General features: G+C 37.6%; 1 protein-coding gene across 10 annotated transcripts in view; it reads right to left on the reverse strand.

Annotated features, from left to right (window-relative positions):
- The window catches only part of DOP1A (DOP1 leucine zipper like protein A), a 117,317-nt gene extending 101,167 nt beyond the window's left edge, over window positions 1-16,150 (reverse strand). For 7 of the 10 annotated variants that reach the window (XM_066358946.1, XM_066358950.1, XM_066358943.1 and 4 more), the window contains exon 1: window positions 15,973-16,149. The gene's annotated coding sequence lies outside the window, so the exon portion shown is untranslated. Of the gene's footprint in view, window positions 1-15,972 lie in introns of all 10 variants that reach the window. The other 3 variants (XM_066358951.1, XM_066358944.1, XM_066358948.1) reach the window with 2 other exon arrangements.
- Window positions 16,151-16,752: the final 602 nt, after the last annotated feature.

Genomic DNA, 16,752 nt, shown 5'->3' on the forward strand with positions numbered 1-16,752 from the left:
TTTTTTATACTTAATACAGTCATTAGGGCAGAGATCCGATTGTTAAATTATCTGAATCCAACCACTGGAGCTATATACAGTATGTATAAGAAGATAATCTACTCCCCTGAGAAAAACAATTCTGTAGAGGTTTAAAAAAAAGGCTTTCTAAAATGGGATGAATTCCTAGATTGCTGCAGACCGGGTTGTGTATACAAGAAGAGATTTACAGGTGTGGCTATCCCAAAATTAAGGCTACCTAATTCCTGTTGGATTAGAGGTATGTTCTAGTTTATAAATTCTATTATTAAGCACCTAAGGTATGCTTTACAAAACCTAATAAAAACAAGTTTGGTTTGGTTTTTCTCTTGATAAAGGGAGATGTAATTTGTGAGGGCTATTAGTTATAACGGGACAAAACAAAATAGTTCAGAATACAAATATTTCAAAAAAATTCCTACATATTCAAGAAACTGTGGACATTACTGATATAATTCAATTGCATGTTCTGGTTTGGTCATATTTGTACTAACCATATCAAAAGAAGTATGTGGATAATCTAAAACTGGGAATCTTAAACAGCTAAATTTTAAGTTTGGGTTACATCATGATTTTTCAAACATACCTTTCTGATAGTCATAATTTGCTAATTATTGAAACCTGTTTTGTTTCCCTATTTATACATTGAGTGGGTGGTGGGAAAATAAAACAGAAACTTTTTAGGTGGCAAGGGTAAGTCAGCCTGAGAATCCAAATTTATCTAGTGACCATATCCTGTTTTTGTTTTCAATTAGGAAGAAAAACATTGCTTTTAAAAATACACAGAAACAGTAGAAGGTAAGACAAGAACAATAATAAATATGAGTGTACGGCTACTTAGAGTAAGTAAAAAAAAGGACAACTCTTTTAGCTATCCTACCAAGTCCTCGTTCCCGTCCGTTTAAGACATCACTTTTCACAAAATAAATATGCACATTTATAGCTGTTACTCTTCAGTTAACAAGACAATGATTCTGCTTAAACTAAAAAACAGTTTCTTAACTAGAACAAAGCACCAGAAATAAAGTAAAAGAATCAAAAATAATCTTTATGTTCAATTAAACCTACTATATTAAGTTAATCAAACAATTATTTCCAAGAAAATAAAATTTAAGCAATATTTTAAAAGTCAAATTGACAGTAATGTTCTCACGATCTTAAAAATTAGTACACAGTATTAATTTAGTATTAGATTTAAAGATAAAGAGTAGTTGTTACATGAATTAACTTAGAAATGCTACAATGTACATACTAACCAGTACAAATTTTTCTCCACTTCTCAGTGTATTTAAACATTCGTAAAAAAATTTGATAGCCTTTGGGAAAAACAATATATTTTTTTTTCTCAGCTTAAAAAAAAATCCCAGACAATGTTAAGTTTAAATTTTAAAGTTAAAGTTAAGTTTAAATTTTATTTAAACTTCTAAATGGAAAGTCATTAAGACTAACACACATATATTAAGATGCAAATTTAATCATGCCTATTCATCTAAAGGATAAGGTCCAAATATTACACAGGCAGAAAGGCACCAACATTTTAGCTGAGTTATTTCACATTCGGGGATTTACAAAAAGATTCACACTGGACACAAACCATGCATGTGTCTAAGTACATCAGTTTTCTCAAAGCTATGAAAGAATGGTGCTAGACAGTAAGTATAGCCTTCTTGGGGGCACTTCTGTTAGGCTTGCTCACTGGTTTACTGGCTGCAAGCCCTTTGCTTGATTAGTGCGTGAGCATGTGGTAGCACCACCACGTGTGTATGATCTATATAAAGCTATGGGTGCTTACACTTGGGGATGCGGATGCGGTGATTGCCCATGACTGTGAGGGGCCATTTTGCTGTTTGTTTGCCTGAGACGCAGTTTCCCCTGCCTGTGTGATTGTCTGCAATGAGACTCTATTAAATGAAATGGCCCAACCCTTTCTGGCTCTGCAGTTTTTCTACCATCTGCCCAGATACAATGTGAACTTGCCTGGCCTCGGCCACCAAAATTATACCTTGCAAGGGTGGAATCCTTTGATTGACAAAAGAAAAAGACGATAATTAATTTTTTTAAACCTTTATTTATTTATTTATATTTTACAAAGACAGTGAGTCAGAGAGAGGGATAGACAGGGACAGACAGACAGGAACGGAGAGAGATGAGAAGTATCAATCATTCGTTTTTTGTTGCGTGTTGCAACATCTTAGTTGTTCATTGATTGCTTTCTCATATGTGCCTTGACTGCGGGCCTTCAGCAGACCGAGTAACCTCTTGCTGGAGCCAGTGACCTAGGTTCAAGCTGGTGGGCTTTTGCTCAAACCAGATGAGCCCGCACTCAAGCTGGCTACCTCGGGGTCTCGAACCTGGGTCCTCTGCATCCCAGTCCAACGCTCTATCCACTGCGCTACCGCCTGGTCAGGCCGATAATTAATTTTGATCAAGATATTACACTGACAAAAATGGGGTACTAGTGTCACTGGTCTAAAAAGTTAATATACCTGATGCTTACTTAGAAAGGTCAAATCTCAAAATGTCAGAATTTGGAGTTAGGTAAGGTTTATTGATTGAGATGGTGCTGAGAAGATGTATGATTAGATCTCAAATCTATCTTCCAAAACCAGAGTTTGGGCTGCTTTTATGTCAATGGAAGGGGAAATGGGTGGGGCAAGAGGTGATCGACTACCAGATATTGGGAGGCAGCCGGCAGAAGTCCAAGATAGACTGTGCTAGTTGATGTGAAAGTGTAGTCACAAAGCTCCTGCAAAGCTTCTATTTTTTTAAGTTTTCTTAAAAATTTTAAATTTTTCATTTTAGAGAGGAGAGACAGAGATGGAGAAAGAGAGAAAAGGGGGTAAAGAGCAGGAAGCATCAACTCCCATATGTGCCTTAACCAGGCAAGCCCAGGGTTTCGCACTTGGTGACCTCAGTGTTCGAGGTCGCCTCTTTATCCACTGCGCCACCACAGGTGAGGCCTGGGAAAATCTTTGATAAACAATATTTCCCTTACCTCCTCAGGGTAAGCACTTTGTGGAAAGTACAGCAGCTGTTTTTGGAATACCCAAGCTACAAGCAGAATTCCTCCAATGATTAGCCTGTTTATATGCAAGACACAGAAGCTATTAGCCTGAAGGCCATGAGAATAAAGCAGACTTCAACAAGATGCAGTCAGAGACAAAGCATTTCACTGTTACACTACCTACAGCAGTGGTCCCCAACCTTTTTTGGGCCACGGACCAGTTTAATGTCAGAAAATATTTTCACGGACCGGCCTTTAGAGTGGGACGGATAAATGTATCATGTGACCGAGACAAGCATCAAGAGTGAGTCTTAGATGGATGTAACAGAGGGAATCTGGTCATTTTTTAAAAATAAAACATCGTTCAGACTTAAATATAAATAAAACGGAAATAATGTAAGTTATTTATTCTTTCTCTGTGGACGAGTACCAAATGGCCCATGGACCGGTACCAGTCTGCGGCCCGGGGGTTGGTGACCACTGACCTAGAGCACACATGCCCCTATTTCTATACATATGTCTCCAGTGTTCATCCCCTATCATGTTTTAAGATCAAGGGGAAAACAGAACAAATAATAAAAGAACAAAAGGACTTTGCTGAGCTGTTACTATGCAAGAGAGAGAATTAATTCTAGATGTTCTGGCAGATAGAATGTAGATCAGAACCAAAATAATTAAGAGTAACACACATATTGAATACATTAAGATGCAAACTTAATCAAGATGCCTATGCATCTAAAGCAGCAGGTCTCAACCTGTGGGTCGCAACCCTGGCGGGGGTAGAACGACCAAAATACAGGGGTCGCCTAAAGCCATTGGAAAATATATATTTATTAAACAATATAGTTTTAAACATTTTAAAATAAAATATGTATTTCCGATGGCTTTCGGCGACCCCTGTGTTTTGGTCGTTCAATCCCCGCCAGGGTCGCGACCCACAGGTTGAGAGAACCGCTGATCTTTAGATGAGGTCCAAATATTACTGTCAAGTCGTTACTCAAAGTTCCTTTACAAAAACCAGATATCCTCAAAAACACTAATAAACCATGAACTATTATTATCTCTCCTTACTTTTGTTTTATAGTCCCTCTGCTCTCTTAAATTTCATTAGAATATCACTCCAATACAAGAAACATAACCTGTTAAGCACTGTTATTATTGTCTGAATTTCCTTTTTATTTTTTTTAACTTCATTACTGTAAACAGAACCATCATCTTGCCAATCACACAAGCTTGCACTTTAGGTTCATTTCCTATTCTCACATCCAGTCTATCAACCAGATCGTAACTGTAGTAGACATCTTTCAGAATGTCACTGTAGTAGACATCTTTCAGAATGGTCCTTTAATCAGTGGCTCTTGAATAGTTTCACCTGAACTATTACAATAGCCTCCCATTTTTCACCTACTTCAGCTTCTCTACAGCCAATTAATTTTAAATAGCAAAAAACAGTTTCAGCTTATTACTTCCTGCTAGAAGCTCAGAAAAGTAAATTTATAATCCATAAAAAGCACTTTAGCCCAGTGCTTGCTTAGCATATATGAAGTAGTCATCATGGCTATAATTATGACATTCAATTACTTAGAAATGAAATGCAAGCTCTTAATTATATGATAATAAAGTCTTTTCATAACCTGGACCCATTCAATCTGTCCTATAATTCATATTCATATTTCTATCCTTGCTAAGCAAAATGTACTGACAAAGACTCTTTGCTTCACTAAACTTTAGCCAGCCTTCTGAACCCTCTCCTAGGCCCATCTGTGTACTTTCTTGTAAAATGTAGTTTTAGCAAGAACCCTGCTAAGTCAGTTTAACCAGAGACCCCGTCAATGCCTGACGCCAACCACCACCTTGCCAATACCTGGTCAGGTTCCCTATCCTCCAAAGTTTTATCACCCTGGCCTGTCTTCAGCAACAATCCTGCTACATCAGTTTAGCCAGGATTCCTCCTTACCCCTACGGCTTCCTTTTAGAAATTTTCTATCCATTGACCCCCAACCCTGCATTTATTTTGGTTATAATTTCCCATGCTATGCTTGAACTTGAGGCCCATCTTTCCCTCCTCTGTGAACTCCAATTGCAGTGGTTCCTATATCTATACGATGAACATAAATAAAGTCAGCCTACCATCTTTAACAAATGTCATTGTATATATTTTTTAACACCAGTCAACTGTTCAAGACTTGTTCACTCCCATCTTGGTGCGTCAGCTACTCCTTTTCTGGGTATGACCTGTGCTCCTTTTCAGGAGCTTTTTCTGTGTAAAATTACATTCCAAATGCTGTGACTCAGAATGATAGTTTCTGATTCAAGCCCCCTGACCTGTCTTATTCAACATAAAATTAAAAATTTTGACCATTCTTAAGTGCACAGTTCACTGTTAAGTGTATTCAAACTGAACCTCAAGGTTCATCCATGTTGTAGCATGTGATAAGATTTCGTTCCTTTTAAGATTAAATAATATTCTACAGTATGCATAAACTATATTTTATCCATTCAGCTTTTCATAGACATTTAGGTGGTTTCTACCTCTTAACTTTAGTAAGTAGCTATGAATGTGAGCATGCAAATCTCTACAAGATCCTGCTTACTCTTTTGGACATATACTCAGAAGTAGAATTGTATCAAATAGTAGTTCTATTTTTAATTTTCTGAGGAAACACCATACTGTTTTCCACAGCAGCTGTTCCACTTTACATTCCCACCAACAGTGCACAAAGTTTATAATTTCTCCACACTGTTGACAAAAATTTTTATTTTTTTAAATATAAAGTAGCCATCCAAATAGGTGTAAATTTTGAATTTCACTTGTTTATTAATGTTCAGTATATTTTCATATGCTCGCTGGTCATTTGTATATCATCATTAGAGAACTGTTTAGTTAAAGACTTTTGCCATTTTGTAACTGATTTGTCTTTCTGTTGTTGAGTTGCAAGAGTTCTTTGTATATTCAGGATATTAGTCCCTTTACAGATATATGATTTGAAAGTATTTCTCCCATTACATAAGTTGTCTTTTCATTCTTTTGTGTTCTTTAATGCCCAAAAGCAGGGGTTGGGAACCTATGGCTAATGAGCCAGATGTGGCTCTTTTGATGGCTGCATCTGGCTCACAGACAAATCTTTAATAAAAAATAATGTTAAAAATATAAACATTCTCATGTATTACAATCCATTCATTTCCTACCACTCATGTTCATAGTTGCGGGTGGCTAGAGCCAATCACAGCTGTCCTCCAGGACAACACCAAATTTTTATTGGATAATGCATAACGTACACGGGTTGTTGTGAGGTCAGGAAGTAAACTTCCCTCCTTTTAATCAAGTAGGCAGCTAGCTAATTGCATAAACCCTTTTGACGAAGAAGATGGCAAAAAAAAAAAAAAAAAAAGATGGAGTATTGTACTTTTCAGCAGGAATGGACAGAGGAATTCGCCTTTGTGGAGAGAGCAGGTTCTGCACTGTGTCTAATATGCAATGATAAAATTGCATCGATGAAAGGGTCAAATATAAAGCAGCATTTCCACACACGCCATACTACATTTGCATCGAAATATCCAGTGGGGGACAGCAGGAAGAAAGCATGTCAAGAGCTACTGTACAGAGTGCAAGCTAATCAGCAGCAACTCCGTGTTTGGACCTAACAAGGTGACTGGAATTCGGCTAGCTCTGCTGGTGCTTTAGCAATTGTGAGAAATGAAAAGCCATTCACAGATGGGGAGTATGCCAAAACATTCATGCTTGATGTTGCCAATGAACTTTTGATGACTTTTCGGATAAAGACAAGATAATCAAACAAATAAAAGACATGCCTCTGTTGGCAAGAACTGTTCACAATCGTACCATCATGATGGCAAATTAAACTGAGGCAACACAAATGAAGGACATAAATGCAGCACCGTTCTTTTCTCTTGCTCTGGATGAGTCAACAGACGTAAGCCATTTATCCCAGTTCAGCCTGATTGCAAGGTATGCTGTAGGTGACACACTACCTGAGGAAAGTCTTGCTGTTTTGCCTATAATAGAGACAACAAGAAGGGAGGATTTATTCAAGTCTTTCACTGAGTTCGCTAAAAAATAAAAATCTACCAATGGATAAACTTATTTCGGTGTGTACTGATGGTTCTCTGTGCATGGTGGGGAAAAACAGAAGATTTGTAGCGCTTCTTCATGAACATGAAAAGAGACCCATCCTAAGTTTTCACTGCATCCTACATCAGGAGGTGCTTTGTGCTCAGATGTGTGGCGAGCAGCTTGGTGAGGTAATATCGCTGGTCATTCCGGTGGACAACTTTATTGTTGCCCGAGCTTTAAATGATCGCCTGTTTAAAACACTCCTGGATGAAGCTGGGAATAATTATCCTGGTCTGCTTCTGCACAGCAATGTGTATTCGTTGTCAAGAGGGAAGGTGCTCAGCCGTTTCGCAGCTTATCTGAGCGAAATCCAGACTTTTCTTGAATGAAAAACATCAAGCATCCTGAGTTAACTAACACTGAGTGGCTCCTGAAGTTCTACTATCTCGTGGACATGATTGAACATCTGAACCAGCTCAATGTGAAAATGCAAGGCGTTGGAAATACAGTCTTATCCCTTCAACAAGCAGTGTTTGCATTTGAAAACAAGTAGGAACTCTTCATCATGGACATTGAAACAGGTCATTTAATACACTTTGAGAAACTGAGAGAGTTTAAAGATGCAGGCACAGCAAGTGATCCTGCTCAACATCTTGATCTCCAGCAGCTGGCAGACTTCACATCTAATCTCCTGCAGTCATTCAAAGCACGCTTTGGGAAATTTCATGAGCACACTCATCTTTTTAAGTTCATTAACCATCCACAGGAGTGTGCAGTGGACAGCGCCGACCTGAGTTACATCCCTGGTGTCTCTGTCAGAGATTTTGAGCTATAAGCTGCTGATCAAGGCCTCAGACATGTGGGTGAATAAGTTTAAGTCACTGAATGAAGATTTGGAAAGACTTGCACGACAGCAAGCAGAGTTGGCGAGCAAACACAAGTGGGTTGAAATGGAAAAACTTCAACCTGCGGACCAGCTGATTGTCAAAACTTGGAACGCGCTTCCTATCACATACCACATACTGCAGCGTGTGAGTATTGCTGTGCTGACAATGTTTGGTTCTACGTATGCATGTGAGCAGTCTTTCTCACATATAAAGAATGTTAAGACCAACCTACAATAATGTTTAATGGATGGAAGTCTCAATGCCTGCATGAAGTTTAACCTCACCATGTATCAACCAAACTACAAAGCCATCAGCAAAGCCATGCAGCACCAGAAGTCGCATTAATGGTAAGAAGTACTTTATTCATCATTGGTTAGCAACAGCATAACGTTATTAAAAAGAATTTGGAGACTTACTGTACTTTAAAAGTGTTGGTCTTACATAAAATGCAGACATTGATTGTACTTGTATTTAGTGTTAAACATATTGTATGACTCTCATGGAATTACATTTCAAAATATGTGGCGTTCATGGCTCTCTCAGCCAGAATGGTTCCCAACCCCTGCCCAAAAGTGTTTAAGTTTGATGTAGTCCCATTTGTCTATTTTTGCTTTTGTTACCTGTGTTTTTGTTGTCATATCCAAGAAATCACTGCCAAACCAAATGTCATGCAGTTTCCTCTTATATTTTCTTCTGTGAGTTTTATAGTTTTAGTATTATGTTTAAATCTTTGATTCCCTTTGAGTTAATTTTGTATATGGTGTAAAGTAAGGTTTTGACTTCATCCTTCTGCATGTGCACATCCAGTTTTCCCAATACCGTTTGTTAGAGACACTGTCCTGCCATTAAGTGGTCCTAGCACCCCTTGCTGAAGACCATCTCATTAGCCAAAAGCAGGCCCATAGTTCCCATTGAAATACTGGTCAGTTTGTTGATTTAAATTTACTTGTTCTTTATTTTAAATATTGTATGTTCCCGTTTTGTTTTTTTACTTTAAAATAAGATATGTGCAGTGTGCATAGAGATTTTTTTATAGTCTGGTCATCCAACGGTCTGAGGGACAGTGAACTGGCCCCTTGTGTAAAATATTTGGGGACCCCTGCCCTAAAGGTTTCAGGTTGCTGATATTTTATAGTACTTTTTCATAATGTAACAGCACAAACAAAAGCAACTGGAAATGCAGAGTTATTTATTTACCTGTTTTACTCAAAGGACTAAGACTCCTGTGCTTTTATAATTTTTCTGATTATAGTCAGATGTCACTTTTAAATGATAACAATTTAACTACACTGCTTCTACACTGTTGTTTTATTCTATGGTAGAGACAGAGGAAAGAAACTATTTATTTGGGTGATGGCTCTTTTATGAAATAAAGACTATTCATCCAAAGGGCTCTTTCTTCCCAGTTGAGGCTGCATCCTAGAACCTTGGATGAACAGCAATCTGACTCCTGTTGAGTAGCAAATTATGTGTGTGCTGATAAACCTAGTATCACTCAGGTAAATTATTTTTTGGTAAAGAGTAAAACAAAATAAATGGTCTGCTTACCTGAACTCTTTATTCATGAGCACAAAATAATGCAATTTAAATATTAAGCTCACAATATAGATATATGCCTGTAAATAACCATAGCAAGTGGAAATATAAACATATTTTTCAGAGTAGAGAATTTATGTTCCTGCCTGTTCATACAAAATTCTTGCCATAAGAATAAAGACTTCATTACTACATAAGAAATTAGACTGGAAATGTCTACTGCAGGGCAAAACTGATAGCTCAAATTAAAGAAGGAAGAAGATATCAGATCTTTTTAAGTTTATTACATCATCTACTCTTATAGAAGCTTTGCCAGATAAACATTATATTATTAACATTTCATTTAGTCATCATTTTGTCATATAAAAGACTCCCAGTAGTTTCTAGATTTAGATCGTTTTAGATTTAAAAGTTTATCTTAAAGCTAATGTTCCCTAAAAACAAAGAGATAATAGTAGTGTTTTATCTGTAAAAGTAACATTAAAAATACTTTTGAGAAAAATAGACACCATTCAATAATAATCACATTAACTTTTCATCTTTGTATCATATTTTTAAAGTTGACTCTAGTATATCTTTTAAATGAAAGCTGAGGCTTGTTTCCCAAATAAAATTCTAAGTAATTTTCAAGCCCTGCATAATACAGTATGTCCCAAAATTTAGACCACCAACCTGATATGATTTTATGGTCCCAAGGACAAGGGCTAAGTGACACTGAATCAAGTGAGCCAGTCTTTCCTCCTTCATTCTATTTTAACTCCTCAGATTACACCAAGGGATCTCAGATTGGTGTTATTAACACCTCTATAATTCTTGCTAATCTCCCTTTTAAACAAAGAACCATAAATCTCAACTAAGAGTTTTCAGCAGACATTTCATTCCAGCTAGAATTTAACAACAGTGATTTGTTTCTATTATTTTCATCTTTATGTCTACCTTCTGTTTAAGGCAACTAATACCTGATTTTTACTTATGGTGGTTATTTTAACTTTCCTTTAAAAATATTTTAATAGCCACATTGATATAAAGAAATATTAAGGCAATAAGTATGCAGAAGTATGCAGTTGTGGCCATACTCTGAAGATACAAAAATGACTGAAGTTTGATGGTGGCCTTAAATGACACACTGTATAAGATGGATTTAATTGACATCTTCAGAGCATTTCACCCGAAAACAGAAGTATATACCTTCTTTTCAAGTGCAATGAAACATTTTCCATGATATAGCACGTTAGATAAAAAAAAAGTTTTAATAAATTTAAGTAGACTGAAGTCATATCAAGTATCTGTGACCACAACAGTATGAAACTAGAAATCAATTACAAGGAAAAAAACCTTACAAAACATGAGGTTAAATAACATTTTACTAAACAATGAATGGGTTCTTACAATGAGGTTGAAGAAGAAATCAAAGGACACCTTGAGAAAAATAAAAATAAAATAACCCAAAATCTATAACACATAGCGAAAGCAGTTCTAAATTCATAGCATTACAGGCCTATGCCTATGTCAAGAAACAAGAAAAATCTCAAATAAATCTAACCTGACACTTAAAGGAACTAGAAAAAGAACAATAAAGCCTAAGGTGAGCAGAAGGAAGGAAAGAATCAAGATCAAAGCAGAAACAAAAGAAATAGAATTTAAAGAGAAAAGCAATACAAAAGAGCAATAAAACCATAAGCTGGTTTTCTGAAAAGATAAAAAAATTGATAAACCTTTAACTAGACTCATCAAAAAAAGAAAAAAGAGAGAGTGAAAGAGAGAGAGAGAGAGAAATGACCCAAATAAAATCAGAAATGAAAGAAAAGTAACAACTGACACCACATAAATATAAAGTATAAGAAAATATTATGAATAATTATATGCCAACAAACTGAACCATCTGGAAGAAATGGAAAAATTCCTAGAAACATACAATCTTCCAAAATTGAATCTCTGAAGAGAACAATTTTGACTTATGAAAATTGTAGCAGTAATCAAAAAACTCCCAACAAGCAAAAGTCCTAGACCAGATGGCTTCACAGGTGAATTTCATCAAACATTCAAAGTACTAACACCTATGCTTCTCAAAGTATGCTTCTCAAAGTAACACTTATGCTTCTCAAAGTAACACAGATGTAGAAATCTTCAACAAAATATTAGTAAAATCTAGCAATACATTAAAAAGGTCAGACATCATGATTAAATGGATTTATTCCTGGGATAAAAGGTGGGTACAGTACCTGCAAATCAATTAACATGGTATACCACATAAATAAAATGAAGGATAAAAATCATATGATCATATCAATAGATGCAGAAAAAGTAATAGGGGGTGTAATGGACAGCACAGGAAATATAGTCAATAACACTGTAATAATTATGTATGGTGAGTGCCGGGTAAGTACTGGAAATATCAGGGGGACACTTTGTAAAGTATATGATTGTCTTATCACTCTGCTGTATACCTGAAATACAAAATAACAATGAATGTGACTATAATTGGGTAAATTAAAAAGAAATTTTAAAAAGTGACTTAAGTTTGAGAAATACTACAATTTCCCATTGGGTCAACAAATAAATACAAGTGCCAGTTTTGAGGCACCCCATTTATTTAGCCACCATGAAGGACAGAAAAAAATGTTCAAAGAAATTTAAATAGGAAAGTCTGCAGAAAAAAAAATTACTTCAAAATGAGATAATTTAAAAAAAAGGACTCATTTGAGCTAGGATTGATATAGGTATGATTTATACATGTAGAGACAGAGCATTCAAAAAGAGCTTAGCATAAATATACAGACCTGAGTGATGGCATGTTTCAAATCTTGATTGTGGTATTGGTTACATGGTGTGTATAAAATGTACATACAAATTGAGTGCATATTATATGTAAATTTTCCCTTAGGAATTTGATAAGCGTATATTTGACCTATGCAATGAAAAGTCACTGAGGTTTTAGGCTTGACTAGCTTGGGGAGAGGAAGTTGAATACAATAAAGGGAAAAGAAAAATTGCATTCTAAAAACAAGGGGATCAAAAGTACTCATTCATATAATGAATTTTCAATAAAAACTGTCAGCTATTACATAAAAATAGCAGCTCTATAATTCTACATTCATTTCAAGAACAGAACTTATTTGAGTGAAGGCTTACCTATTAAAATTAAATTTATTATTCCCCAAAAGAGTAGATTAATAGCACTCATTACTAACAAAGGAACAAAAAATAGAAAGTAGCCATACCTGTTGTATGCTAACAACACCAGACAGAATTTAGCAAAATTTAAGATTGTATTCAACACACAGATTTTGAGTGTAAGCAATTTAGAAACTGTCTTAGAATTTATGTTTTGCCTGACCAGGGAGGTGATGGCGCAGTGGATAGAGTGTTGACTTGGGCTGTTGAAGACCCAGGTTCAAAACCCTGAGGTCACCAGCTTGAGCACTGGGTCACTGGCTTGAGCATGGGATCAGACATGACCTCATGGTTGCTGGCTCACCTGAAGCCAGACCCCCTTCCCACTCTGCCCTCCCTACCATCAAGGCACATATGAGAAAGCAATCAATGAACAACTAAGCTGCCACAACGAAGAATTGATGCTTCTCATCTCTCCCCCTTCCTATCTATCTGTCCCTGTCTGTCTCACCCCCCCTTCTCTCTCTCGCTAAGAAAAACAAAAAGAATTTGTTTTAACCTTTCATTCTTTTCAATAACCTGCCCTTTTAAAATTTAGTGATTAATTCTTAAGTTTATTTAAATGGCTTTGAGTACATTTCCTAGTTTAAGAATTCATGACTAGAGAGGCAAATCATTCATAGTAAAAATAACGCCACTCGACCAGGTGGTGGTTAAGTGAATAGTGTTGTCCTGGGATGCTGAGGACCCAGGTTCAAAACCCCAAGGTCACCAGCTTGAGTGTGAGGTTGCCGGCTTCAGCACGGGATCAGACATGATGTCATGGTCACTGGCTTAAGCCCAAAGGTCACTGGCTTGAGCAAGGTGTCACTGGCTCGGCCTGAGCCAGCCTCTCTCCCCTGTGAAGGCAAATCTGAGAAGCAATCAAAGAATAACTACAGTGTCTAACCATGAATTGATGCTTCTCATCTCTCTCCCTTCCTGTCTGTCCCTCTATCTACCTCTCTCGTTAAAGAAATAAATTTTTAAAAAAGTCATTATTAGCAAGTGTTTACTTGTTGGAACTTTATAATGCCATTCTTAATAATGTCAGTAAGTTGAACATAAAATCAAATTCAAAACATGAAATAATTATGGTTACAGAAAAGCATCAAGAGACCAGAAAAAAGAAGATACTCTTCTGCCATAACTTCAAGCAGTAGGCCCACAGAAATCTATGTGCATACTTAATATTAATATGTTACTTGGAAAATATAGGCCTCTGTTACGCCAGTGAGTTGCCACTAGATCTTCAAGCTCCAGAAAGCTTAAGCTGAAAGCCACATGGAGAATTTCAGAGTTGAAAAGGGGATCAGCTCAATCAAGTACTGTAATTTTTAAATTGGTTTTCTACCTACAGTAAGTCAGTTCTTGGAACTGAGGTGAAATGACATATACTGCAAAATTAACTTTACCACAGGCTGAATGACATAAACAAATTTCTACAGCAGTGATATAAAGAAATGACATTGAAGGAAATGTTATTCGAGGACCTGCTGTAATATTCCAGATGTTAACAGGTAGGCCACGAGAAAATGGCTTTCTGCCTAGGTAAGTTTAGGAAATGCTTCAGTAATATTCCCCCAAGGATGTACATACATATAATCATAATAATAGTAAAGGTTTTGAGAAGTCCTGCAGTTATTTTATTTTACTTATATTGATTTTAGAGAGAAAGAAAGGGGAGAGGGATACAAGAAATATCAGTCTCTTCTTGTAAGTGTCCTAACTGGGAACTGAGCCCACAACCTTTGTGTATTGGGATGATGCTCTAACCAACCAAGCTATCTAGCCAGGGTGAGAAGTCCTTCAGTTAAACGCAAATCAAAAGTTAAATTCCTCATTATACCCAATGTGCTCCCATATTATTTGACATGGGACACTATTTTGCGGCAGTAAGCCTATTATTGAATTCAGAACAGTGTTCAGGTGGAAACTAGTTTGAAAATCTCGGCTCTTATGAAATTGCCATAGATGACAAAACTGATGCCTAGAGAGATCATACATTAGAAGAACGAAGAAATTAAATGAATCTCTCATTCCCAGGCTAGAGCTCTTTCCTCTAGTTTAACTAAAAAATAGGACACTTTTGACTTTATACAGCCAAACATTTCATTAACAACATTTAATCTACATTTAACATTTTGGTTATAGTGTCATATTTACTGGTCTATTAACTTAGGAATTTTTAATCCTTCCTTCAAGACTTGAGTTCCTAATAATCAGGTTCACCTGGAGGTTGGCTATTGTTTAGCAATTTGGGGATTGATGGCGTCCGAGTGACAGCTGAAGGTAATCACTAAAATAAAGCATTTGCACTACAACTGGAGTTAATTTATGCTTGCTGTAACTTCTGTCAGCTCAACTAAATCCCTGCGTTGTTTACCAAGTGGTGAGTTCCAGTTCAGTAGCACCTAATACTGACATGTAATTCATAGTAAAATTCGGATCTTATGCCTGCATAGAAGGTAGCCATCAACATCGAAATTGAGATTTTTGTTTTTCTATACATAGCTCAGGGCTTCTTTGTCAGGCTGTTTTCCTGGCTTCTTTTTTTTTAATTATCAAGAAAATGTTTTGATTGGTTTAACTAGGCTCCACATCAGATTTTCCCAATCTTTATATTTCTCAAACTCCAAATAAATCTAAAATAGTGTAAGAATAATCAAATCACAATTTACTTAGCTTTAAAAATGTACAGTTGTGTGCCACTCTCTTTCCCCTAAGGGTAAAGGGAGAAGAATGAAGGAAACTGAACAAGTAACTATTATGTCGCAACTTTAGAAGCCTTGCGAATCAAAGATGATCACTGTTAACAACTTCCTTATGATTAATCTGACTTCCTCTAATAAACTTCTGCCTCCTTTCCACCCCACCCCCCAACACAGACCATTAACCATGGCTGGCATTCGTCTCCGATATTAAAAGAACCCAACAAGTTGATAATGTTGCACGATTCCTCCAACAAAGAGGTTACGCCTCACGCCTTAATCGCACAGGTGCGACCTCCACTCCCACCTTGCGCACTGCTCGGCCCGGGCGCTGGCGGCTCGGGGTCAGCCGCCGGCCGCCCTCCCGCCTCCGACCGGCCCCAGCCCGCCGGACCGTGCGCAGCTCCCGCTTCCCCGGTAACGAGAGCACAGCCGCCCGACTTCGCGGCTCCCGGAGGGGCCAGGGCGGCAACATCCCCGAAGCCATAGCAGCCTGACCCGCGGGATACCGCCGCGGCTCGGGAACGAGCCAGGCCGAGGAAGGCCAGCGGCCGGCCTCGCAACCGCTTTGGAGGCGGAGACACTTACCTGCCGTGTGCTCGGCCGCTCCCCGCCAGCGCCGCTCTCCTGGCAACCGTGGCAGCTACACCGAACCCGAAAGCCGGAGGGCCTAGTGACAGCTCCCAGCGTGCACCGCGCCGGCGCCCACGCCCACGCCGGCGTTGACGTCGACGACCGCGACAGCCGTCTGGGTCCGTTCCTCGTCTCCGGCGTTAGCTGTCGCCACAGCGCCCTCAAGCGGACTGTCTGGGAAGTGGCCCGTCTGGGAAGCGACCAATTGCGGAAGTGGGCCTGGAAGTGAGTTTATAGCAGGTGTTTTCACCTCGCCAGCCACGGATGGCTAGTAATTCAAAACAGCTTTTAAGTATTATTTAAAGAATTATTTCACGTAAATAACTTCTTTGTATTTCTTATGAAGACTGTAAGTCCCAGAGAGGTTAAAAGTCTTGTGAATTTAGGCGACAAATAGTTGTTATCAGCTTTGGACTGTTTGAGTCTAGAACTCTCTAAATCACATAGTAACTACAAGGAGGTTTGCACTACTTTGCCTAAAGCGTAGGGTAAAAAAAAAAAAAAAATTTATTTTACGAATGTATGACTACATGAAATATAACAATCTTTAAAAATAAACACAATTATGAAGAATGTGATGTGCTAAGAATGTTTTATATGTCAATATAATGTCAGCATTTAAGCACTTAATAGCCTTGAGAATTAAAGGTGGAAGGTATGAATTGAAATCACCATCCTTCATCACCATTATTTGTTTATAGCAGTAAAATTAATTATCTTAACTTAGTCGTTGAA

The sequence above is a fragment of the Saccopteryx leptura genome, chromosome 1, assembly GCF_036850995.1.
Source record: "Saccopteryx leptura isolate mSacLep1 chromosome 1, mSacLep1_pri_phased_curated, whole genome shotgun sequence".
NCBI lineage: Eukaryota > Metazoa > Chordata > Mammalia > Chiroptera > Emballonuridae > Saccopteryx > Saccopteryx leptura.